At 41.5% G+C, this 21,063-nt stretch overlaps 1 protein-coding gene across 7 annotated transcripts in view; it reads right to left on the reverse strand.

Annotated features, from left to right (window-relative positions):
• cno (canoe) overlaps window positions 1–21,063 on the reverse strand; it is a 360,255-nt gene that overhangs the window by 76,923 nt on the left and 262,269 nt on the right. The window lies entirely within an intron of this gene.

Here is a 21,063-nt window from a genome sequence, read left to right on the forward strand (position 1 = left end):
AGAATAGTCGAGCAGTTGCAAATCTGGTGCAAAATAGTGCTCGAATAATAAAACAGCAACTGACACACTTAGAAATTATCACCGACTTCGGTAATTTTTACCGAAATCTGAACAGCTGAACTTTCCGGTAAAATGTATGCAATTCAATTCAATTGCTTTTCAGCTACGTTGAAACTAAATCTCCACTAAAATGACAAGATTTGATCATTTAAACAAGGTTGAACATGTTTTCATATTATTTTCAAATTCAATAGCCTTTAAAATGAATGTCAAAGTTTTACCGAACGTTCAGTTGCTCTGATTTCGTTAAAATTTACCGAACACGGAAACAATATCTTAGTGTGCAGCATTGCGAGGGGTGCGTTTCTGTTCTATTTTCAAATTGAAACAGTCCATATTAAATACAACAGCATTGCGAAAGGCTTAAAAATGCAACTTGTTTAAAAAAAATCAAAGAACTTTCTGTACTCATCCAGGACGAAATCGAAAACAATAAAATACCGTTAAACTGGAATTGAGTGTATTAAATTTCCGATAGCCGTAAGCAGCGACAGACTGCTTGATACGATTTTTGGTGACCAATTTTTATAACACTTTCTTCAACAATGACTGGAGCCACCCACAATTCTAGATAGAGCTGGAATTAATGCCTAATAGCTTTTGTAAGCAATGACTTCTCTTGATGATTTCTAGAAATTCAAGACTCGCCCACACAAAACAACATCCTCATCGGATAGGGAAATACTTCCCCTATCCGATGGTTAAGTTGGTCTGCATGGGCGTGCCTTAAATTCCTAGAAATCATCGATAGAAGTCAATGTTTACAAAAGCTGTTACGCCCTAATTCCAACTCTATCTAGAATTTTGAGTGGATCTATGAACGCTATGGTGTGTCATGTTTGTATGGGGATTACGACCCCCTAATTCCCACTGCTTTTAAGAAGTGTATTGAGATCCCCAACAACGGTGTCAAATTTGAACGAATTCGGTTATGGGATACGGATCAAAGCTATTAAAAAATGGCTCAAATTTGATTTTAATTCGATTTTAGATTGGTAATACTATGCAGAACAACTTTATCTAAGATTGCAAATTGATTTGATTTAGAGTTTTCATGGACCCACTCAAAATTTGGATGGCGTCCGTGTGCCGGCCGCTTCATGAGGGAGGTGTCTCATATTCTAAGCAGTATCGATAAGTGCAGTTATGGGCGTCGTACATTTTGAGCAAGATAATATTTATCAAAAGTGGATGCTGAATTTGTTGATATCAAGGGAATCATAGCTGACACCATGGAACTGCCAATCGTTAAATGCAGGTTATCCTTAAATCTTGAAAAAACATCCAGAGGAATTAACGGAGATTTTTCAGCACCTTAAGATGTTTGAAATAATTTCTGTGCAACATGATATTATGAGAGAGTATTTGACGGATGAGATTAGGATTGCTGGGCAGATGGAGATCTTTAGAATAGTACCTGCTGAAACTGCACAAACAACCAGAGGACTTCACGGAGATTTTTGATCACCTGAAGATCTTTTATAAATTACTGGATTACATGGCATTAGATCTCCAAAAAGGTCTCAGAATATTTGTTCAAGACTTTATTATTCTGAAGATCTTCAACTATACAACAATTTACATGGAGATCTTCAACTGCACAAACATTCAAATCATTTCTCCCAGATATCCTCTCAAGATAATAGGTGGCTCAGAAATTATTCTAAACACCTTCATGTGCCCATAGATCTCCAAAAGCTCCTCGAGATATTTGTTCAAGACTTGAGCCTGATCAGGTATCATTCTGAAGATCTCCAGATGCCCTACAATTCAAATCACATCTCCAAAATAGTCTCAAAGATCCCAGGTTGCCCATAAATTATTTAAAATAACACCAACTGTTAAAGTCTGGTCTACTTAGAATCCAGATGCTTTATGTATTGTACAGCAGCGCCTCTAGTGGTCGGATTTGGAATGTTTTGACAGCTATTTGTTTTGTATTTATTTATTTAATTTGTTTTTCTTCATCGGACTTAACGTGTCTAAATGAAGCCTGATGGGGAAAAGCCTAGAAAAAGCGTAAAAACCCCATATCTTTTCGAAATACATGAATCACAATAATACAATACAATTACAACGAACATTAATCAATTCTATAACATAAAAAAAGTTATCCTCCTATGGCATAGAGTTGTCCGTGAATCAGGTAGAAGTCCTCGTCATGCAGTTGAACCGGAAACAAAAAAATAAACAGGTAGCACAATCCTTCACGTGTACATTAAATGGACAGCTACTCACCTTCTCAGGAGTCTGCGTTGAATACGGAGACGAAAGGTTTCCGCTGCACAGTTAAAGTCGAAAAACTCGTAAAACTCGTTGAAACGCCCAGACATGAACCGTATTGGGTCATGCAAGCTGTAGTTCGCAGCACGAGGTCCAAGATGCAGGAAACTCCTCGACCGAAGAACTCGTTCGGGTGCGTAGATTCCGAATTCAGCCAAGATTCCTGGAGAGTCGATATCACCAATAAGTACTTTCGCTGCGAACACTAATCGTCCGCCTATGTTCTAGTGTTTCAAGACCCAGGAGTTGACAACGATCTTCGTACGGCGGAAGGTTCACAGGGTCATTTCAAGGAAGGTGACGAAAGGCATATCGAACAAATTTCCTTTGAACAGATTGTGAATTATGGGTGCAAACCTTCATATCACGCGTTCTCATTGACTTCGTTCGGTAGCTTATTAACTAAAGTATCGTACCAAACTCATAATTGACTTGTTAACTCTGAAATCATGGAATTATTTTGTATTTTCTGCACGATAGGCCCAAAATGGGCGATTAGACCGAAGTAGTTCTCTACCCTACATATTCAAAAAATAACAGAACAATCTATAGAATCTTGCGGAAAAACCCTAGAACTTTTATTAAAAGTTAAAAGTGTTCAAAATGTTGAATTCAAACCAATAATAAGGAGGATTCCCACATCATTTTCGAAGGAGAAGTTCTGAACAGAATTCCAGAATTATTCTGACATGAAATCCTTAATTTCAAAACGAGTTGTGAAAAAAAAAACGTTAAGAAAAATTCCTACGTGATTCTGAGGAGATTTGTATGGGGATCGTGAGAAAATGACAGATGAATTTTAAGAAGAATTTCAAGATAATTATTATGAAGAAACAGAGTTCTAAGAGTGTTCCGGGGATAATTTTAACCCTAGTATGAAAGATTCATTACAGAGCTTTTTGCATTGCAAAAAAATTGCTGATAATTAGAAGGAAATTCTGTAAATACTCCAAGGGGTTTCTAAATAACATTTCGGAAGATTTCTGCTGCTTTGAATAGAGTTAAAAGAAAATTTTGAAACGAATTTCAAAGGATCGTTTCCGAACAGGTTTAAGGGAATTCTAAGAAGAATTACAATCAAATTCTCAGAAGAGGTTTCAAGGAAATTTCAATTAACGGAGTAATTTCTGGTTAATTTCAGAATAATCCCATGATAATTCAAAGAAGGATTCCAAGTTAATTCTGGAATTCATATCATGAGAATTTTGAATAACGAAAAATTAAAACCCCGGAATAGTTCAGTTTCGATTTTTACAAATATTTGTTTCCAAAGTCCAGCATCTTCAGCCCATGCACGACAAAAATGATTTTGAAATATTGCTGAGTGATTAAATTAAAAAAAAAAACAATAAGACGGGAAACTGAACAAAATGATGCAGCAAATAGAGCAAGACATTCATTTGGTAAAGAATCACTCCATTTTAATAGTTTATTCTGAAAAGCTGTTGTAATAATTTGTTCTTTGCATGGTTAATTTATTTTTCCCGGTTCTATGGTCGAATTTTCGGGTTTTTCCCGGTTTTCCCGGTTACTTTCCAAATTCCCGGATATTACCCGGTATTCCCGGTTTTCCCGGTTTGCTGGCCACCCTGAACCTAACACCAACACAGTCAGTGAAGATACGATATGATGGATGGATACTAATTTCATAAAACACAAATAAATTCTTCCAGAAATTAGTTAAGATAACATATTGATGTGTTAAATTTAAATTTAAATATTCCCTCATTCCACATCCGTTGAACCATTCTGAACGACCATCCCGTTATTCAACACTTTCTTTATCTAGGTATAACTGTTTATTGCATGGGTAAAACTTTATGAAATTTTGATTAAAACTAGTGTAGAGTGTAATGTTTGCATGTGCAAAATCTCGTCACAATCTGTCAAGTGGTTATCGAGATGGCTTCCAAGCAAGAAGTGCTTCGTCAAAAAATTATGGGAGCGTTGTCCCACAGTCCCACAGGTTGATCGCGAAACAGTTTGGAATCGACAATTCGACCGTGTCCGTGTGGTAAAATCGTTCAAAGAGACCCAGACGACCTAGCGGCGAGCTGGCAGCGGAAGAAAAGCGAAGACGACCGATCCCGTGAACGCAAGGAAGGTGAGAGATTACTTCAAGCGCAATCCGAACCTTTCGATTCGGGACGTGACCAAGAAGGTCAATTCTTCCGTCTGTTTCGTCCAGCAGACAATGAAGCGGGCCGGACTTCATGTCTTCAAGGTAAGGAAGGCGCCTAACGAAATACGGTGACCAAATCCCACACCAGGCAGCTGAACCACGAGTGGTTGGTGCAGTCGAAATGCATCGTAATGGACGACGAGACGTACATTAAAGGGGACCCCAAGCAGATCCCCGGCCTGGAGTTTTTCATCGGTAAGTCCCGCCTGGATGTTCCGGAGTACTTAGTGTACAAGAAGTACTAAGTGTGGCATGCTATCTGTGGGTGCGGCAAATTCAGCAAGCCGTACATAACGACATAATATTAGAGATCTTCAGAATAGTAATTATTTAATCAGAATATTTTTTAAATTATCCAGGGATCATAATGCAGGTATTTGGCAACTGAAAAACGAGAACCGTGTTGCCACAAACGGAACAATACTGGCAGATCATGAACATATTAAAAGTCGATGTCTTACACATAGAAAGTTCATTAAATCATCCTGCACTTAGCATTACAAACGTTAGTGATCTGGAATTCAGTGCAGGAATTGTAACATTTTTGACTTGTTATGTCAGACTTCGAAAAAATTGGCTAAGGTCTTCTTTTGAGCTTTGACAAACTTTCAAAATACCGGATGTCATAATTTTGGAACTTGAGACTTGGAAACTTTACATGGATAGCTGATAGGATATGAATAACTACTCAAATTACGTCCTGTCCCTTCGGTACGAAGACCCATTCTACATTTTTTTCAGATCAACAGAGTTTCAACTCTCCTATAACAATTTTTGATCCGCCAAACACACTTAGATTATTCTACAGGATTCAGTATTTTTACTGGGTTTTTTAATTGCTGAAAAAGTTGGTAAACATTCAAATGACCGTTACCCATTAGGAATCAATGAAATCGACTACAGATTTCAAAACTTTTACCGAACAGTTACGCAATTCAAAACCCCAGTAAAACCTTACGGACTGCATTAGTGTTGTTACTCCATCACATCATACGCCTAATCAACCTCCGGTGCCATTATATCAACCGTTTGTTTTGCCTGACCCTCTGATGCCATCAGAACTGCCTTCGGACTTGCATAATTGTCCCATGCCGTCTGGTCAACCGTCTGTTTTGCCTAACTTTCCGAAACCGCAAGTGCCTAATGTACCTCGTCACTGGCCTAGAGGTCAGCAGATGACCGATAGATATCTCCACCAAATTCCAAATCGTCCACCGCATCAACCGGGAATCGATCCCTCAGTTCCCAGAGGAGTTCCGGAGTTTCCACAAACGATACCACGCCAGGAGCGTGCAGCACCTCCCCTAATTCTAGAGGCAAGTAAAATGGCAGCTAGACAAGTGATGGGAAAATAATTGCCACATTTCTCTGGCAATCCAGAAGATTGGCCGATATTTATATGCAACTTCGAACAAACCACAGCTGCATGTGGGTACACTGATGCGGAAAATCTCATCCGCTTACAACGATGTTTGAAGGGGCACGCATTAGAATCGGTACGAAGTAGACTGCTGCTTCCTTCTAGTGTCCCACAAGTCATCAACACCCTGCGAACTTTGTACGGCAGACCCGAGTTTCTCATACGATCGCTTATCGAGAAGGTTCATCGAGCTCCAGCACCTAGACACGATCGACTTGAAACGGTAGTGGAATTCGGATTGACCGTACAAAATCTCGTGGATCACTTGAAGGCGGCGAAGCAATTCCTACATTTGGCTAACCCGATGCTGATGCAGGAGCTCGTAGAGAAACTACCAGGATCGTTGAAAATGGAATGGGCGGTCTATAAAAGCAAGCAACAGTATGAAACATTGGCGACATTCGGTGACTTCATAGGAGAATTAGTAACGGCAGCAAGTCAAGTGTCTTTTGATCGGCTCCAGCCGGAACTTCAAGGGCGAACAAAAGAGGTCCCAGGAGAAAGATATGGAAGCTTGTCCATCAAAAGGGACTGTGTCGAACATGTCTCAACAGTCACGGAAAGTGGCCTTGCAAGTCCTGGCAAGGTTGTGGGATTGAGGGCTGCCACCAGAAACATAATACACTTCTCCACTCCCCCTTCCCGTCTCAACCATCACCGAATATGTCTGCCAACCACCTCACGCAGGGGCACGGTCTCTTTCCTATGTTCCGTGTTCTTCCTGTGATCTTATATGCGGGGAAGTGTACCGAAGTTGTCTTTGCGTTCATTGACGAGGGATCCTCAATCACTCTTTTAGAGGAGACAATCGCTGATCGTTTAGGCGTTTTCGGGCCATTGGAACCATTAACATTGCAGTGGACGGGTAAGGTAACCCGTGAGTAACCAGGGTCACAACGAGTGCAGCTGGACATATCGGGGAAAAGTAATGATAACCGTCACAAGCTGTGTCAAGTTCGCACGGTTAGCTGTCTGGTGCTCCCTTCGCAAACCTTGAGGTACAAGGAACTCTGCCAACAGTATCCTCATTTGCGAGGGCTTTCGTTGGAAGATTATGATCTAGTCCAGCCAAAACTACTGATTGGATTGGACAATCTTCGTCTGGGCGTTCCACTGAAGCTACGCGAAGGTGGGCCAACTGTTGATTCGTATCCAAGACCGTTTGGCGCAGTGCTTCCTTTGGCGAAATAGTCCTTCCGTTCCAATCCAGGTTTTTATCATGGACGTAGCAACCTTTGGTGCTACTTGTTCACCGGCTTCTGCGCAATACGTCAAAAACCTCAATGCACAGGAATTTGCTGAACTCTATCCACGTGCGACCGCTGCCATAGTCAAAAACCATTACGTGGATGATTATTTGGACAGCTTCATGACCTCGAAGAAGCTGCGGAGGTCGTGAAAGAGGTAATACTGGTTAACGCAAAGGGAGGCTTCGACATCCGCAAATTCCGCTCGAACTCAATTCAACTTCTTCGTGAGATAGGACAACTTTCTGCCGATGAACCGAAGAATCTGATGCTAGAAAGAGAAGGCACTTTTGAATCTGTACTTGGTATGAAGTGGCTCCCTAAGGAAGATTGTTTCACTTACACGGTAAATCTACGAGAAGATCTTCATACTATCGTGGATGTAACACACGTTCCCACCAAGCGAGAAGTGTTGAAGGTTGCTATGAGTCTCTTCGATCCACTGGGGCTTATTTCCCACTTTCTCGTTCACGGAAAAATCCTCATCCAAGGAACCTGGGCATCAGGAACGGGCTGGGATGAACCAATAAACGAGGACCTCTACCAAAGGTGGCGCCAGTGGGTGGATCTTTTTCCGATGCTGGATATTTTAAAAATCCCACGGTGCTACTTCTCAACATTCCCGGATACCCTTGAAGGTCTGCAAATACATGCCTTCGTGGACGCTAGCGATACAGCGTACTCATGTGCCATATACTTTCAATTGGTGCATAATGGCAGGGTTCAGCTGGTACTTGTGGGAGCAAAAAGCAAAGTAGCTCCTCTGAAGACGCTCTCAATCCCACGGCTCGAACTGAATGCAGCAGTGTTGGGAGTTCGTTTCCTGGCTTCGGTTCTAGGGTACCACACGTTTCCGGTCTCTCAACGCTTTTTCTGGAGTGACTATACTACGGTGTTGGCGTGTATTCGATCTGACCACCGGCGTTTCCACAAGTTTGTGTCGGTTCGAATCGGAGAAATTCTAACTCTGAGTGATCCACAGGACTGAAGGTGGGTCCCATCGAAGAAAAACGTATCGGATGTCGCCACAAAATGGAAGAACGGGCCGAATCTAGGATCCAACAGTGCCTGGTTGCAAGGACCCGAGTTTCTACGCTACGGGGAAGAATCTTGGCCGGAACAGCCTCCAGCGGTGACGACCCACGAAGAAGTACGAAGAGTTCAGGTGCACTGGAATCCTACACCACCGATGGATTATTCCCGGTTCAACCGGTGGACGAAGCTACAGCGAACGATGGCATACGTGATCCGCTTCATCGACAGCTCGCGGCGAAAGAACATCGGACAGCATCTACATTTAAAGGTACTCAGCCAGGGAGAACTAGCTAGGGCGGAAATGCTACTATGGAAGATGGCGCAAGCGGATGCTTTTCCAGAAGAGAGAACCATATTAGAGGAAACTCGAGGTACTCCAGAGAATCGCCACACTACCGTGTCCAAGTCGAGCTCCATCTACAAAACCTGGCCCTTCATGGATGAGCAAGGAATTCTTCGAATGCGTGGTCGTATTGGAGCCGCAACATATGTGCCTTTCGAAGCAAAATATCCTGCTATTCTCCCAAAGTGTCATCCTATGACATATCTCATTACGGATTGGCAACACCGTCGATTTCGTCATGCCAACCGCGAGACAGTGGTGAACGAAAGGCGACAGCGCTTCGAGGTGGCCAAACTTAGATCCCTCGTTCAAAAGGTTGCAAAGAACTGCGTGTTTTGCAAGATCTCCAAAACCATCCCAAAAGCACCAGTAATGGCACCTCTTCCCGAACAAAGTTTACAACCCTTTGTACGCCCATTCACGTACGTCGGGGTAAATTATTTTGGACCAGTGCTAGTCAAGGTGGGCCGCAGTCAGGTGAAACGCTGGATCGCGCTATTTACGTGTCTCACAATTCGCGCTGTACACATGGAGGTAGTACATAGCTTGTCTGCGGAGTCATGTGTTATGGCCGTACGGAGGTTCATAAGTCGTCGTGGGTCACCGGCAGAGTTCTACTTCGATAATGGCACTTGCTTCCAAGGAGCCAACAGGCAGCTTCAGGAGGAGATTGCGGCCAGCCATGAGACCATAGCAACCACCTTCACAAATGCGGAAACTGCTTGGAAGTTCATTCCCCCCGCAGCTCCGCACATGGGTGGAGTGTGGGAGCGCCTCGTCAGGTCAGTCAAGACAGCAGTTGGTTCAGCTCTGGACACGCCTCGAAAACCCGATGATGAGACTCTGAAAACCATAATCTACGAAGCAGAAGCATTGGTCAACTCCCGACCGCTGACGTATATCCCACTGGAGTCTGCGGATCAAGAATCGTTCGGGTAACAAAATCCAACCAGTAACCGACGTCAGTGGCCATGCAGCACTCCGTAGTAGCTGGAAACTAGCCCAGTTCATCACCGGGGAGTTTTGGAAGAGGTGGATAAGGGAGTACCTGCCGGTGATAACCCGCCGATGCAAGTGGTTCGAGGAAGTCAAGGAGCTAGAAGTGGGAGATCTAGTCCTTGTGGTGAATGGGACTGGGCGAAACCAATGGATCCGTGCACGGGTGGAGAAAGTCATCAAAGGACGTGATGGAAGAGTTCGCCAAGCGTTAGTGCGAGCAGCGAGTGAAGTTCTACGGCGACCTGTAGTTAGGCTAGCAGTGTTGGACGTCGGAGAATTGTGTAAACCTATGGAGCCTCCAGCAAATCTGGGACAACACCCAGGTTTATGGGCGGGGGTATGTGACGACAACACCCCTCGATGCAGCGACGCTGCCTATATAGATCGACACGGTTTCCAGCAGGCCGCATCCGATCGATTTGTCATGGATGACAAGTGACAAACGATGAGGAGGAACGTCAAAAATAGTGGTGAATCGATAGTCATCGTTACACACAGTTCGAGTATACGATTAGGGAAGTACCGGGCGTGTTTAACTCGAATAAATAACTTAGCTACTACTAGTGCTTAAAACTATTGAATTTTGTCTAAACTAGTAAAATCGAACCTAGAGCTAACGTAAGTAGCCAAACTAGAACTCTTTGAACTTAAAAAAATAAATTACGAACTAATATTTACAGATAACCTAGAAACGTGGATTCACGATAAGATTTCTCCAGTTTGACAATTCCTACACTAAAATTGTAAGTAAATTTAATCTAAAGTGTTTATTTGTAATAATAAAATCGATTTGAATTTCTAGCTTAAAGCTAACACTACCAAAAAGTTGTTTGCTGTTGAGATTTGGTGACACAACCCTACAAGTGTGAAGGTTGTGTACTCAGTTTTCTGCAAGTATTTCAAGCGAAATCAAGCACCATGCGTCTCTTCCATTGAACACAGATTCAAGCCACCTTTACAGTTCAAATCACGTTTAATGTCAAGCAACGACGACCGTAGTTTTGTAGATTTTCCTGGTTATGCAAGCAATTTGCCTGCAAAAATGATTCCTCTCTTCCGAATCCGAATAGAAACACATTTCAAACACGTTTTGCTGTTGCAACCACTTTTCCACTCTGCTACTATCCGTAGCTGCCACTTTTTGCGGCAGTCTATTTCAGAAGCAGCGCATCCAGCACGGTTCATGAAACAAACATACAACCCCGGGTGGAAGAGTTCACGTTGGAACGCAGTAAGGTTTGCGGCTGGAAATCAGGTGCAAAGCATAAAGAACAGGATTGCTCCATTTTCGAGATTCGAGACTCTTCTGCACCAGCACTGGACCCGTCCCGGTAGTGGTGGTAGTTACCTTTGGTCCGGTTTTGATTGCAGCTGACGTTGAAGAAAGCTGGTGGTTCATTTCTACAGGCCAGCCAGCCAACTGGAGAATTGGTCAATCGGGACCGACCGAGTGAATGGTACGAAGGAGGCATACACTTTCAAAAGACCGTAAATCTAATTTTACCTCTGCTTCGCCGCTGCTGCTGCTGCTCTTCACCTTATAAAATATTTATAAAATAGGTGAACTTTAGAACTTTCATAATTGAAAAAGGGAACTCGTTTCGTGGTGTGCCGGTTGGTTGGTATAGTGAATGATTGGTGGGTTAGGGTGAAGTGACTGCGGGAAAGAGTTACACATGTAGCAAACGTTGATGATGATGATGATGATGTTGATGGGGGAGAAGATTGAGAAGCTTTTTGGTACCTGTTTCAGCACTTTCAGGTGAGCAAATTGTCCTCCATGTTTCTAGGTGTTTCATGGTGTCGACTAAGCCTATCGGGAGGTCCTAGAAGTCTGCATATTGTAGATGGGGATAATTTTCATGATATTTTTATTTTGGTAATTCTTCGAAGAACTCTGGATTAGCTGTCAAGCACATGTCCTAAAAGTCCTTTGAACCATGTCTCCGAAATTTGTCTCGACATCACAGCGCAATGCAACCTATGCAAGAACCTTTTTGAACTCGTTAGATCTGCCCTCGAAGTTTACCCTGAATCGAACAGAAAAGTTCCTCCTAGAGCTACTTTTGATCAATCTTCTCGACTAGTAATCGAGGTGCTCCACCCAACTGCCAACTACATAAACTGCTCTGCTCACAAATTCATGCCAAGTCATGGAAGCAAAATGTTCATAATTTACCGATTTCACACGTCAAACCAAAATCCCCAGAAAAAGGACACGTCACTCGATGACAAACTGAAGCGAGGGGGGATTCGAGTTACCGTTCCGTAGTGCGGCTTATGATTCTGCCACGCTCAGGTAATTGTTTATCGAACCGACATTAATCGCACACTTTCCCTCTTAAGGGACCGATGATGATGGTGTGGTGTGTTGGTGCAGAATGCTGCATTTGTTATCGCTCCTCTGACTGTTGGTTGTTGGCGAGTTAGAGGTGGAGAGTACGTCAGACGGAAGGAGGGGGGATATTTAATCTATAACACTACAATGGTTGATTATTGATACGATTTATGGTGGTTCCCGTGATATGGTTGCGGTTGAATGTAAACCCGAGCGCAAAAAGGGATATCACAACAACCACCCATCACCGGAAAAAGATAAATCGAACCCACATGCATAATTCCGAAGCGAATCTACCTCCATGTGAAAAGCATTCGCACAGCAGCAGTGCCATCATGCATGCAAGGGGGATATATGTGGAAAATGGGTAATCCAATCAACTTTAGAGGAAGGATAGAATCTGATTCGAAATCGGTTTTTACCATTCGCTTACCTTTTGGAAAAAAAATATGATTGTGTTGCATTATCGGAAATTGATCCAATTTCCGGACAGAATTTTAAATCAAACAATGAAAGCTCCCAATCGACAAAATTTGTACCCTGCAAATGGTTGATAATTCATCACTGTCGACTTTTGTTTCAAGAGTTTCCGCCCTACTTTTCACTACGAAAAACGAAACAAAGAGCAAATCTCGTTTTGCTGGCAGTATGACTTCCATTTACTGAGTGGCCATTACTCACATCTGCTGTTCTCAAACAATTCATTCCTCCCTTGGTCTAGTGAGACTTATACCAATGACCATTTGGATGTGCTGATTGTTGTGTATTTATTTGAAAGCTTCCGGAGATGAAGGAAGCAGCAGTTTTGTCACTCTCGCAGCGAAGCAAACGAAGCAGCCCAACCATTGCCATTAAGGCGCGTTTATTCCCAAGCGTAAGACCCTGGTAGATTAAGAATGAAGTATTTGATGAGTTGTGCTTGCGTATTTTTTTGGCTTGGATTAAATTGAAGTCCGGCATACCTTCACCCGTAAACAAGAATGGGGGCCATTAATCTGTGTAGGTTCCATCTTTTGGTCTAGCATTAAATCGATATTATTCTCTTGAATATGAGAGTCTTGCTATCACGATTGAAAAATTTCTTTGCTCCATAAAATGGGTAATATCCTAGCCATCCTTGAACACGATTGTAGTTATTTTTTTACGTAGGACTACGTCTTTTGGGAAGGGTGCCAATTCAGGGAAATGGAACGAAAATTGGTCAGACTTTAAATGCTAATAACTTGGCCAATAATCGATGGATTTTGATGATTTGTGTGTCGATCGATTCACCAGTGTTGTAAGATTTGTGTGGTATGTCACACATTATAATTGTTAAATATTTAAATGGTTAACAATGAATAAATCTCGTCAATATCTCACACACAGTTTGTTTTATTCAGCTTTAAAGAAAGGAAACACTCAATGGAAAACCCATTTATATTATGATTATGATTTGAAATACCGCATGATTGTTTTGATTATATAACTATACAGGGTGAAAGGTAATTCCTGTAATTGTTTTTAATCAATTCCCAACAAACAATATGTGCTGATTAAAGGCTGAATTGCAGTTGTTTACCTGAAGAAGCATATTTTTGCCTGAATAAGCTCTTATTCTGCTTCCAATCTTTGTTGGGTTATAGTATCAAATGGGTTAATCACATACATGTCTGCATTTTTTTCTTTTAGAGTGTGTTCAAATGTCGACACGGCATGCAAGTTTGTTTTGAATTTTCATTCGTGTGATACTCGTGATAATCATGGACGCGAAAAGGGAACTCGTGATAAGCCTGTTTTTGAAGCATCATCGACCGTGTTCTATTTTGAAGACGCTGAAACCACTCGGAATAAACGAAAGATTCATCTTTCGCACCATTAAACGGTACAAGGAAACCGGTTCGAGGAAAATCCCTCCCAGACCAGGCCGAAAAGGCAGTGTCAGGACTCCGGAAGTTATCAAACGAGTGAGAGAGCGAATTCGGCGGAATCCTTGTAAGTCTGGGCGTAAGATGGCCAAAGAACTCGGAATGTCGCAGCCAACGATCAGGAGTATTTTGAAAGGTGATCTCGGATTGAATGCTTACAAAAAAACAGCGGGTGCATGGTTTGACCGGAAAGCAAAAGATAGCTAGAGTCGAAAGATGTCGGAAACTGTTCTTGCTGATATTCCTCGTGACAAACTGGCTGTTCAAAGGTTCCAGAATGTTTCCAGGGTGATGGTTTGGGGATGTTTCTCCAAAACATTGAAAGTTCCATTGCTGTTGATTGAACCTGGTGTTAAAATCAACAGTAAATATTACATCGATAATGTTTTGAAGAACCACTTGCTTCCCTTCGTCCAAAAATATTATAAGAATGCACCATACTGCTTCCAACAAGACTCTGCACCGTCCCATCAGGCAAAAGTTAGACAGGCTTGGTGTGAGGCCAATTTCCCGGATTTCATTTCGTCAATTTCTTCATTTCTCACCCGATTTGAATCCTCTCGACTTCTTTGCATGGGGCTACATATTAGGCGAACTAGGAAATACCAAGGAACTAACCGTGGAAACTTTCAAACAACGTTTGTTGAAAATATGGAACGAAATGCCTCAAGATTCGTGCGTGCCAGCTGTAACGATTTTCTAAAACGGATGCGGCTCGTAATTAAAGGAAAGGGAGAAAGATTTGAATTGGACTAAATTAAGACAAATGTTATAGATACACGAAACAGGAAATACACTGTCGCCACATCCAAAGATGATCCTAGCGTCCTGGAGCAAATGGTTCTTATCTAAGTCCGTATCTGTAACTCATTCCAAAATCTATCATGAGACACATCAAACAGGCGATATTGAGTTCTCGGTAGTGCCTCATCCAGAAATGTTCCAGATGTGGTGGCCAGAACCAAACTAGACGTGTAAGTAATTGTGTTTCTTGTTATCGAGTCACGATGAACATTCCTCCTGTCAAACATGACTTGGCTATCGCTTGTTTCGTTCGTCAAGTTCATCAGTTCATTTCATTTGAAGCAAATACTTGTTTCAATTGACGCAATGAATGAATCGAAAACTACTTCCTTCGTTTTTTTCCACTGTCACTTCAATTCGGAAACATAGTATCTGCACAATATCGGTTGCCGATAGGGATGGCATCCAGATTATATGTAGTAATAAAATGTTATTTTATATTAAACGAAAATTAAATTAACGGGGCTATTCTGGAGTCCAAGATGGCGGCCATCGAACTCAGGAAAAGCGACGTGTAGAAGCCGAAAATCGATGTTTGACGCCATTTTGGAATTCAAGATGGCGGCCATCGGTTTTGAGAAAACGTTTCAAATACCATGCTCCGATGTCATGTTGGAATCCAACAAGGTGGCCATCGGGTTTCTGAAAAATACCCTACAATATGGGTTTTTTAGGAACGGGGACAACGCGTACCCACCATCTAGAATTTCAAGATGACGTCGGACATCTTGATGTCACCCCGATTTCAAAAACACCCACATTGATCGGTATTTGACAGTATTTCACACTTCTTCTGAAACCAGAAGTCGCTATGTTGGATTTCAAAAAGGCATATCTGACATCGATTTTCGGCATCTACCGTTCTGAAAATACCCATATTTTAGGGTATTTGACACTTTCTTCAAATCGAAAGCCGCCGTATTGGATTTCAAAATGGCGTTGGATATCGATTTCCGGATTTTAGACGTTATCCTGATTCTAAAAAAAAAAACGTAAGTATGGGTATTTTATAGAATATCCCACTTTTTCTTAAACAGGAAGCCACCATAATGGATTTTAAAATGGCGTTGAATGTCGATTTCCATTCTTTAGACGTTAACCCGATTCCAAAAATACCCATATTGATGGGTATTTGACTGTATTTCCCAGTTTTTACTAAACTGGAAGCCACCATCTTGGATTTCAAAAAATCGTGCATATCTATTTTCAATCTCTAGACGTCACCCCTATTCCAAAAATACCCAAAATGTATGCGTTTTTTACTGTATTTCCCACTTTTTCTGAAATCGGAAAATCGCTTGGATTTAAAAATGGCCTCGGATATCAATTTTCGGCCCTAGACGTCACTCCAATTAAAAAAAAAAACATATTGATGGGTAGGGGAAATGGATGTAATGACGGCCTAAATGACCCTAATTTGGGCCCATACATAAATTCAGCAATCGATTAAATTTTCAATAGCGACCAAAAATATCCATTAGTACCGTCCCAATGACGCGTTCATCTAGATAAAATTGATAAATAGCAGATTTTTAGCGATGGGCTCAATTTTAGATCCATACACACTTAATCTACCTCGGTAAAATCTCCGACAGCCGATTACCTTGGCATTCCCTTTTGCTGATATCTCAGCTAAATCTTATTTGTTAGCTGAGTCTTGGCAATTGTTTTACTAAATCTCAGCTAAATAAATTACAGAACTACTCGGCTGTTGGAATCTCGGCGAAAAAATTTAAGTGTGTAGGCCAACATTAGAGCCATATTTGATAGTATTTCCCGCTTTTTATGAATTATAAGCCACCATCTTGGGTTTTAAAATGGCGTCACATGTTGATTTTCGATCTTTAGACTCCGATTCCTAAAATACCCATATTTATGGGTCAGTGTTAGTATTTCACACATTTTCTTAAATCGGAAGTCATCATCTTGGATTTCAAAATGGCGTCGGTCATCGATTTCCAGCCGGTAGACATCACTCTGATTCCAAAAATACCCATGTTGATGAGGGAACAAACCACCCGACAATGATAAATTGCGCTTAAATGAACCGAGTGAACAATCAACACAAGTCAGAAAAACTGCGCGAATTTGGATCGAACAGCATCGCTTCAATGCGAAAGTAAGTTCATTTGACAGTGAAAGACGGAATGAATACGAGTTAAGTAATGAACCATAACCTTTCAGTTCAGAATTGACTTATTGTGTCTTTGTTCATATTGGCTAAACGAATTCGTGAACCACCAAGATTTTACAGTAGATGCATCCGATATAATCTATAAAAAAAAACAAATAATAGACTTCTCAGACGTTTGTTAATTGCAGAAGTATTAGTGCAGAACTTCGGGTTATTTAAAAGGTTTTCTTGCACTAATATTTATAATTTACCCCAAATTCTGCACTATTAGGGTAGAGAACTACTTCGGCTTAATCGCCCATTTTGGGCCTATCAAGCAGAAATCTTCAAATAAATACATGATTTCAGAGTGAACAAGTCAATTATGCGTTTGATTCGATACTTAAGTTAGTAAGCTACCGAACGAAGTCAATGAGAACGAGTGATATGAAGGTTTGCACCCGTTATTCCCAAAAACAAAAGAAGCGCTCCGACCGAATCAATTTTTATCTTCATCCGATAGGCCGAAGTGAATTCATTGGCGTTTCATTGGCGTTTCATTGGCGTTTCATTGGCGTTTCAATGCGTTAGGCCGAGTTTGGCGTCAAGAAGCAGTGTTAGACTTTTGGCAATATCTCAACGGTTGGATTCTCTTTATCAAATCTTACGGTACGTGCGGAAAGATAAATAAATTTGGAAGCCATCAGTAATAATAACATTTCGTTTGGTGCTAAACTGTGCTAGATTAAGAAAGACTAAGTGTGGATTGTGCTTAATAGGCCGGAAATGGGGTAGTTAACCCTACTTGTGCATTTCACAAACGTCAGAGAAGTTTATATCGATTTTTATCGGTCACATCTCTCATATCGGGTCACATCTCTATAAGTATAATGACAGGTAACGATGACAGCCGTTTGTTTGTAAGAAAGGAATGTTATGAAATCTCAACCAACAATTTAAAAAAGCGGATCAGCTTTTGTAAACAATTGTAATGCTCTTTTCTCCAATCAAAGCTCGCCTTGCCAAATCAACAACACCGTCGGCTAGGGAAAATTCTCTCCTATCCGATGGTGGAATTGGTTGGCAGAGGCGTGCTTTAGTTTGCATGATAAGGTCATTACAAGTTTACTGATTTACCCTTTAGTATTGTTGGTTGATAAATCTGTTCAAAAATAATTTATGGTGATTCCTTGAAGAGTCTACAAATTACCTGATGATGGCTGAGATACCCTATTACTTCAAGTGTTCTAGAGCACAAATTTCGGACACAGTTGTGACATCAGTCATAAAATTGGAACTCCCTGTTTGCTGCATCAAATGTGAAGTTCCAGTTTCATTGTTGTATATTTTGTGGCAGCTGTGCTCTTGAAATTTTGAGGTGATAGTATAGCGCATTGCACACATTGTAGGAAGTGCGGAAACGCATATGTCACGACTGGGAATTCTCAGATATCTCCAAGGTCATTAATTATTTCCATCGCTACCTCAACAGACTTCCCCAATCTCAGGCATCCAGTGGAGGTCATCATCGATGGCACCTATCATTTGGTTTTGGGTTTGGACACGTTAAGCCATCGATTCTCTTGCCAAATCTCCGGGCAAATATCGCTGCTTCCAGAGTTTGAACATGCAACAACCACAAAATCACATGAACCTTATATGTTAAATTAAATTTAAGTGATTTATCATATAGGAATAATCTTATCACATGAATATTATGTGAAATTCATATAGATAGCATTGGTTTTGTTAATGGAAAAATAGTATGTGCATTCCCCATAGAAACTACATGAAAACTTTTTTCCGTGTACTAATTTCGTATGCACATCGAGATGTTGCTCATATTAGAAAACAAATTCCTGTAAAAGCTCGGAAAGTTTAACTCAGCCTATGAGTTAACTACGTTTTCAAGAATATGAGTGAACTAATCTCAACTTTGAGTCGACCTCATTTGTCGTGTAATCGTAATTTATCTTTTTATTAATTGCTTTTAACGTATACGGTGTAAATGGATGCATTCCCAACTCCAATTAGGTTCAATTCGATAAAAGTAGGTGACTTTTGCTCGAACATGACTTTTCAGACATTTCAAATTTTGCATTGATTTCATGACCACACCCCCGCCCCCATCACACGAAAAAAATGTGCTAATTTTATGCAGCCCAATTACAGACATTTCTGAAATTCACAGACATTTTTCGCAGACCTCAAAAAAAAAAATCTGGCATCTCTGATTCTGGGAATCTCTTTAGAAATAATTTGTTTATTTAATTCGATTACGACGATTACGATTGCGATTACGACGATTACGCACAGACTAATCTTAATCTATCATATTTACTCTTAACCTATTTTTAAAACAGAGCCTAGTAATATTAAAATCTAAGTCGCCACAAACAGCATTAAAAGCTGTAAGGCAGGAACTCAGCGGATTATTAAACCCATAACTAGTCCTGTAACTGGGAATGACGATAAGGACAGAGTGCGCTGAGCAAAACTTCCTGTAGAAGCTCTGTTCAGTTGGTGTTGTTCTGCAGGATGTCGACTGCCACTAATTGTTGCAGTCTCAACCGTCTCACCGATAGCAACTCTAGATTGATCAATCTGCACCGTTGTTGGTAATCAGGAAGAATAACGGAATCATTCCACGGTAGGTTCCGAAGTGCAAAACGTATGAACAGTTTTTGAATGCGGATCACCTGCGACGTGTGATAAAGTGCCCAAACCGGAGCGTCATATTCTAGAATGCTACGCACTAAAGAGCAAAAAAGCGGCTTTAATGCGTACACGGTTAGTTGAGAAGTATTACGACGAATGAAACCGAGTAAAAAACAATGATTTGGCTGTAATGGTGGAAATATGATCGTTAAATCAAAGTCTACAGTCCATTATAACTTTAAAATCACGAATCAAGCATGACTGAAAGTAAATTAGTACGCCTCTCGCGCGCCGCTAGCACGCCTCTAGTGGTGGGAATCGAAAAGCTTTGACAGTGGTTTGTTTACACTTCTATAGAGAACAATTGGTGCAAGTTTGATCAAAGTAGTCGATCGCGTTCAGAAATAACATCAAATGGAACTCGAAAGAAGAAAAAATACTGTGCACAAACACCTGGAAAATCCGGAGTGGTCCGGTTCCAAGCTGGCTAAAGTGCTGAAGATGCCGAAAACAACAGTTTGTCGAGTGCTCAAAACCTACAAAGAAACCATGAGTGTGGAAAGGAATCAGCGGACTTACGAAAAAACTGGAACCAGGGATCGTCAGCTGCGCAGCAAGGTGTTGAGGTGCGTTAAAGCCAACCTCGGTCTTTCGATCCGAGATGTGGCCAGAAGGTACAACGCCAATTTTAAAACGGTGCGGAACATCCTTGCCAGGGAAGGATACAAGTCGTACAAAGCCAGTAAACATTCGAACCGGCACATGAAGCTGAATTCCGTGGCCAAAAAGCGTGCAAGGCTCTTGTACGACCGTTTGACGAAACACAAGGGCTGCACTTTGATCGATGACGGAACATACGTCAAACTCGATTTTAAGCAGCTTCCCGTTCAAAAGTTTTACATCGCGACTGGACGTGGGGATGTGCCGGGAAGATTCAAGTTCGTGTTTGCCGACAAGTTCGCGAAGAAGGCCATGATATGGCAAGCGATTTGCAGTTGTGGCCTGGAAGCGAAACCATTCGTCACATCCTCGACGATGACATCCCAAGTTTACTTCGAAGAATGCCTGAAAGAGCGTGTATTGCCTTTCATCCGCAAGCATAGGGGGCAAAGTCATGTTTTGGCCCGATTTGGCCAGCTGCCACTACTCCAAGGTGGTTCTGGAGTGGTATGCTGCCGACAATATCTATTTGGGCGCCAAGAGCTAATGAATCCTCCGAATTGCCCGGAAGTTCGACCGATCGAAAAATACTCGGCAATTTCAAAGCAGCGACTTCGACGAAGCGGCGGGGCATTCAATGACATCCAGCAAATGCGGGCAAAATGGAAGAAATGCGCTGATTCCGTGCCCGTTTCCACTGTGCGGGCGCTGATTGGCTCCATCAAGAGGAAGGTTCGAGATTTCGTTCAAACTGGAGAAATGTAACCATCTAATGCTGTAACTTTGAAGTTTCAATAAAAGTACTGTAAAGCAACCATTAATGAACTTTTTAAACTTATTGAATCACGAATTACAGTCCTTGACATGATAGTTACAGTCGACGTCTACTCCACTACTTAGTTAATAGCGATAGGGCATTCAGTTGTTATTTCAATTATATTTAATCACTTACAAGAAGTTAGATCCTGGTCGTGATTAAATCTACAAGTTTATAAGCTTCGCACTAGGAAACAG

The sequence above is a fragment of the Ochlerotatus camptorhynchus genome, unplaced genomic scaffold (assembly GCF_037179485.1).
Source record: "Ochlerotatus camptorhynchus isolate MF236.1 unplaced genomic scaffold, CSIRO-AGI_Acam_v1.1 ptg000159l, whole genome shotgun sequence".
Classification (NCBI taxonomy): Eukaryota; Metazoa; Arthropoda; class Insecta; order Diptera; family Culicidae; genus Ochlerotatus; species Ochlerotatus camptorhynchus.